Source organism: Emydura macquarii, unplaced genomic scaffold (genome assembly GCF_026122565.2).
Source record: "Emydura macquarii macquarii isolate MOO-44397 ecotype Brisbane River unplaced genomic scaffold, CSIRO-AGI_Emac_v2 contig_3305, whole genome shotgun sequence".
NCBI lineage: Eukaryota > Metazoa > Chordata > Testudines > Chelidae > Emydura > Emydura macquarii.
The window spans coordinates 4546190-4552594 of record NW_027133442.1 but is presented as its reverse complement, the minus strand read 5'-3'; the positions used below and the strand labels follow the sequence as shown (position 1 = coordinate 4552594).

Genomic DNA, 6405 nt, shown 5'->3' with positions numbered 1-6405 from the left:
CAGGATGGTACTAAAGTCCAGTGCCTGGTCCTGGGGCAAAGCGTCCGCAAAGTGCTTTAGCAAGTCCCAGAGATTGAAGTTGTACCTGCCCAGGAGAGCCTGCTGATTGGCAATTCAAAACTGCAGGCTTGCCATCGAATAAACTTTTTTCCCCAAACAGGTCCAATTTCTTATTATCTTTGTTTTTTGGCATGGAACTGGGCTGTCCACAGGTTGGCTGCATCTACCACCAGGGTACCGGGAGAGGGGTGGGTGAAAAGGTACTTGAATCCATTGGCCGGGGCACCATATTTTTTCTTGGTCCCCTTAGAGGTTGGGGCCACTGATGAAGGGGTCTGCCACAGGGCCTTCACCATCTTCAGTACCCCCTCATGCACAGGGAGGGCAACCCGGGCTGGGGTGGCAGCTGCCAGAACATTAAGAGACTGTCTGATGCCTCCTTCAGCTCTTCCACCTCCAACCCCAAGTTGGAAGCCACCCTCTTGAGAAGCTCTTGATGCACCCTGAAATCATCCAGGGGCACCGAGTGTCCCTGCGTGACCACCTCATCTGGGGAAGAGGACGAGGACTGGAGGGGTGCTGTGGGTGGTGGCATCCCTTCCCACTGATGAGGGGCCCCAACAGGGTCCCTTCCTGGGGGTCTGAATCGTCATCAGAGGACGAATGATGGCCCTTCTCTGGCACCCGTGGTGCAGACCTCACCCCAGATGACCTGAGCAACTGCAGACCTGGCCCAACCGGAAACCCCCAAGGTCCCCAATACGGCCATTGGGGTGGCCACTGCCCGTGAGGCCATCCCAGGGCTACCTGGCATCTTTTGCTGGTGGCGACGACTCGCCCGGTGGCCGTCCTCTCGAGAGGACACTGACTCACTGTCAGACAACCACGGTGGGGCTGCCTCGGAGGCTCCTGCTGTACGGTGCCAAGTAGAGGGGGAGCGATGACCCGATCTGTGGGTGCTCTGTCACTCTGGAGAACGGCCTCTCGGCAGTGTGGATCATGAGGACGATGAGACCCAGTGCCATGACCGGTGCTGACATGGGGAACCATGCTCCAACTGCGAACTGGAGTGCCCGGAGCGGTGCCTGGACACCAATGACTTCCAGCGCCACTTCTCTCTTGGTGCCGAGTCAGCCTCTGGTGATCAGGTTCTGCATCGCATCAGTGCGGGCAAATTCCTCGGTGCTGGGGAGCGGGAGCGGTTGGAGACATAGGCTCCGGTGGTGATGAGCGAGTTTCCACTGTCTGGGTTTGGTGCAGTCCCATGCTCGATCCTGCTTTCTTGGACGGTGCAGGGGAGCATCCCCGCTCTGTGCACTGCTTTCGCTGTTTCTTCCTCGATGGAGAGGAATAAGTCCGGTGCCAAGGTGGGGCCAGTGCTGACGGCGCGCTCTGCACCGATGCCATGCTTGGTACTGAGATAGAGCGGGTTGGTTCGGAGGCCAGACTGAGCACCACTTCCATTAGTAAGGTTTTCAAGCGGATCTCTCTGTCCTTTTGGGTCCGAGGTCTGAAAGCCTTACAGATTTTGCATTTGTCCTTATGATGAGCTTCCCCCAGGCACTTTAGGCAACTGTCATGGGGGTTGCTCAGCGGAAAGGCCATCCCACAGGAGGCACAAGGTTTGAAACCTGGTGACCGAGGCATGCCCCGCTCCCAGCAAAGTCCCAGCCGGGACTATCCTAAGTGACTAACTACCACTACTAACAACATTTAAAGTCTAATCTACCTAACTAAGACAAACAACGAATGATTAAGTGAGAACAAAAGGGATTAAGCACTTGCAATGTAATCCAAAGCAGTTCCAGCAACCATCAGAGGCCGAAAAAAGGGACTGAGGGAGTGTAGGGCCGGCAGTGACTCATATACCACAGCACCGGGCTCCAGGGGATGCAGGAGCCGACCCTACGGGATCTGCTGAAGGGAAAAAAGTTCTGGGAACCGTGCACGAAGGCGCGCACACACCTACAATGGCATGGACATGAGCAAGCACTCGAAGAAGAAAGTATACTTTTCCACTGAGTTACCATATTTAATCATTTTAGTCTGGGCCAGTTTATTAAAGGTATTTAGATGCCTAAAGATATAGATGGACACCACTCTACCCCTTTCGGTGCCTAAATACCTTTAAATAAAAATTAGGCAATATCTCATCATCACATTATTACCCAGGTTAATTCAGCACATCAGACCTAGATGTCATTTGTTCCAGCTTCTGACCCCAACCTGCAGCATCAGCTTTGGGAAAACAAAACTTCCTGAATTTGGTTTTGTTTGAATAATAAATAACAATAATAATAAAAAGTGTTTTATTTTGGGTTCCTGAACACTGCTTCCAGGAGGTGAAGCACAGTTACACAGGGACCCATTGCTGAGATTAGATGAACATTTATCCCTTTGGCACATTGAACAATGACAAGCCATCCAGAACGCACTCATGTCGTGTTTCCTGCGACTCTGCTACATCTGGGATGGTATTGCTGGGAGGGAAGAAAACGACACACTAGAAGCCAAAGAACTTTTGCAGATTGTTCGCAATGCTCCCCCTCCCTCCCTGCTTTTTTTGGCATGGGATTTAATTGACATTGTTCGGAGTTACATTACTGACACAAAACACACTGTTAAGTGTGGGTACAGGCAGCAGGGTTTTATTTTTTTCTGAAAGGAGACGCATAAACCTGAGTTGTGGCTCCAGCAAACAAGAATTACGCTTAATGAGCTGTCAAGAAAATACTGGCTGATCTACAATTTGGCAGGCACTACCGACTCTATTATAACTACCCAGGACTGCAGCAACATGACACTGGAAGCTTTTTTATTGGATGAATAATGAACTGCTGAGTGAAGAGAAGAGAGTAATACTCTATGTATGTGTGCGCACATGCTCGCGTGCATGGTATGCTATAGATACGCACGTGAAAGCAGAGAGAGAAAGTCATACTGCCCCAGACCCTGAGCTGTGGCTGAGTTTTAAAAGAGCAGGCTGCGGAGCTTGCTGGACCGTTAGTTAATGTTAATATTCAATAAGTCTCAGAACACTAGGGAAATTCCAAAAGACTGGAAGAAAACTAATGTCGTGCCAAACGGATGAGCCGGGTAATTATAGGCCTGTCAGTCTGACATTGATCCGAGGCAAGATAATGGAGCGGCAAATTTGGGACTCAATTAATAAAGAATTAAAGGAGGGTAATATAACTAATTCCAATCAACAAGGGTTTATGGAAAATCAATCCTGTCAAACTAACTTAATATCTTTTTATTAATGAGATTACAAATTTGGTTGATAAAGGGAATAGTGTTGATGTAATAGACTTCTGTCAGGTGTTTGACTTGATACCACATGACATTTTGATTTAAAAACTAGAATATAAAATTAACAGGGCACACATTAAGTGGGTTAAAAGCTGGCTAACTGATTGTACTTGCAAACAGGGAAATATTGTAGAATGGGTGATTTCCAGTGGGGTACTGCTAGGATTGGTTCTTGGCCCTAAGCTATTTAACATTTTTATTAATGACCTGAAAGAAAACAAAAAAATATCACTGATAAAGTTTGCAGATGATGCAAAAATTGGGGAGTGGTAAGTGATGAAGAGGACAGGAGCGCAAGTGAACAATAGGGGTTTTAATACGGCTCAATATCAATGTATACATCTGGGAACTAAGAATGGCGGCCACACTTACAGGATGGGAGACTATCCTGGGGAGCCGTGACTCTGAAAAAGATTTGGGGGTGTTAGTGGAGAATCAGCTGAACATGAGCTCCCCGTAGGATGCTGTGGTCAAAAGGGCTAATGCGATCCTGGGGTGTATATATGGGGGAAATTCAAGTAGGAGAAGAGAGGTTATTTTACCTCTTGTATTTGGCACTGGTTTGACCACTGCTTTTGACACTAAGTCCAGTTCTGATGTGCAGGTTGTTGGTAAACTGGAAAGGGTTCAGAGAAGAGCCATAAGAATGATTAAAAGACTGGAAAACATGCTTTATAGTGATAGACTCAAGGAGTTCAATCTATTTAGCTTAAGAAGGAGAAAGTTAAGGGGAGGCTTGATTACAATGTATAATACAAACATGGGGGAACTTATTTAATAATGGGGTCTTCAACTTAGCAGAGAAAGGTCTATCACAATCCAAAGGCTGGAAGTTGAAGTTAGACAGACTCAGACTGGAAAAAAGGTGTACGTTTTTAACAGTGACAGTAGCTACCCATTGGAACAATTTACCAAGGGTCGTGACGGATTCTCCATCACTGGCAATTTTTAAACCAAGATTGGATGTTTTATGAAAAGCTCTGCTCCAGGAATTATTTTGAGCAGTTTTGGGAGGTCAGACTAGATGGTCCCTTCTGGGTTTGCAATCTATGCTTGGTGCAGCTCAGAGGAGAAGGGTGCAAAGGTAGATACCGTCCATTCTCACTTCCCCAATTCTGCCACACTCCTCGGCTGGTCCCTGACCATCAATTAAAGCAGCCTCAGGGATGCTCTATTTTAGGCTCTCTGCCAGTGGCTCTGAGGGGCAGCACTGGCAGGCAGGGATCACCAGAGAATATGGATGTCCCGGCCAACCCCCTTTTCCTAGGTCACTAGGGCCATGGGGAGGTGGTGTAGGAGCAGGGACAGCAGTGTATGCCACTCAGGGTTTCCTCTCACAAGCATTCCTCCTCCAGTTAGGAAAACTGGCTTTGGTACCATGCTGTGCTACTGGAGCAGACTTACTGGGCAGGGGCTCAGCTCCACATCTGCTCCCTAGTCAGTATCAAGCCACCTTCCCCAACTGAGCAGTTCCCAGGGGGTTCTCATTACGTGCACAAAGCCAGAGAGTGCAAAAAAAGCCTGCCTTAAGAGCCTGCAAACGTCACATGCCCAACACACCCTTACTTCTATGTCTCCCACGGTGGCAGTGTCTGAGCACCACCCAACTCCTCCCTGTATTTACTTTCAGGGACCCCGTGAGGCAAGACAGGGCTATTACCCCATTTCATAGAAGGGGAGCTGAGGCACAGAGAGAGAAAGGACTAGATGCACAAAGGGATTTAGGCATCTAACCCCCACTCAGCTTCTACCTAGCCCTGTAGGTGCCTAGAATCATAGAAGATGAGGGTTGGAAGGGACCCCAGGAGGTCATCTAGTCCAACCCCCTGCTCAAAGCAGGACCAACCCCAACTAAATCATCCCAGCCAGAGCTTTGTCAAGCTGGGCCTTAAAAGCCGCTAAGGATGGAGATTCCACCCCCCCCCCCCCCCAGGTAACCCATTCCAGTGCTTCACCACCCCCCTAGTGAAAAAGCTTCTCCTAATATCCAATCTAGACCTCCCCCACTGCAACTTGAGACCATTGCTCCTTGTTCTGTCATCTACTGCCACTGAAAACAGTCTAGCTCCATCCTCCCTGGAACCCCCTTCAGGTAGTTAAAGGCTGCTATCAAATCCCCCCTCATTCTTCTCTTCTGCAGACTAAACAAGCCTAGTTCCCTCAGTCTCTCCTCATAAGTCCTGTGCTCCAGCCCCCTAATCATTTTCGTTGCCCTCTGCTAGACTCTCTCCAATTTGTTCACATCCTTTCTGTAGCAGGGGGCCCAAAACTGGACACAATACTCCAAATGCAGCCTCACCAATGCCGAATAGAGGGGAATGATCATTTCCCTCCATATGCTGGCCTAAATTCCCTAGGTGCCTAAGATCCCACTGGTAAACTCCCCTTGGCACCTAAATGTCTGCTGGTGGAGTCAGTCCTGATACCTAGCGCCCAGCTCATGCCTCAGCCCTGGTGGGATGCTCAAACGCTGTGCTTTCCCTGCCTGTCTTTTGTGCAAGACCCAATTTAGAAGGCAGCATACCTGCTGGGTTGGGCCCTGCCCGAGGGGGAGGGGGAGGGAGAGGCAGTAGTGCATTGCATTGTCAGCACTGGGCACCCACCAGCGAGAAGCTGGGGGATTTTCTCTTTCAGAGACGAATATAACAACAATGCAGCAACTTCTACCTTTTCCATAGCATTGCACTGCCACATCAGAAATGAGGGAGTGTCCTAATCTTGCTGTGGTCTAGAACCCAACTGAGCCTTATTAGCACCAAAATAACCCAATGGAAAAGTACATGCTACATCTCAGGAATGAGATGGCTGTGAATCCCAAGTACAGGCCAGGGCCGATTAGCGACCCCACGCCTCAGCATACCCTCCCCCCACCATCTTGCTTAGGCGGCTCCCTGCTCAGCGTGGAGCCTGTTCTCAGGGGTCTGCCTCTCCCCAGACATCATTCAGGGAGTCTGGGCTGGACAGGGGAGACAAGGATTCCAGCGGGCAGCTGGCACCGCTGAGCCTGACGCTTAGCTCATGCCACAAAGCTTTGCTGGCATTACCACGCTGCTCAGAAGTGTACCCCACCCCCCACCAACATAGCTATGCCAG

At 49.5% G+C, this 6405-nt stretch overlaps 1 long non-coding RNA gene across 1 annotated transcript in view; it reads right to left on the bottom strand.

Annotated features, from left to right (window-relative positions):
- Positions 1 to 2332: 2332 nt before the first annotated feature.
- Positions 2333 to 6405, bottom strand: part of LOC137143186 (uncharacterized) — a 112593-nt gene continuing 108520 nt past the window's right edge. The window contains exon 4 of the long non-coding RNA XR_010917119.1: positions 2333 to 2480. This is a non-coding gene — a long non-coding RNA (uncharacterized lncRNA). The remainder of the gene's footprint in view (positions 2481 to 6405) is intronic.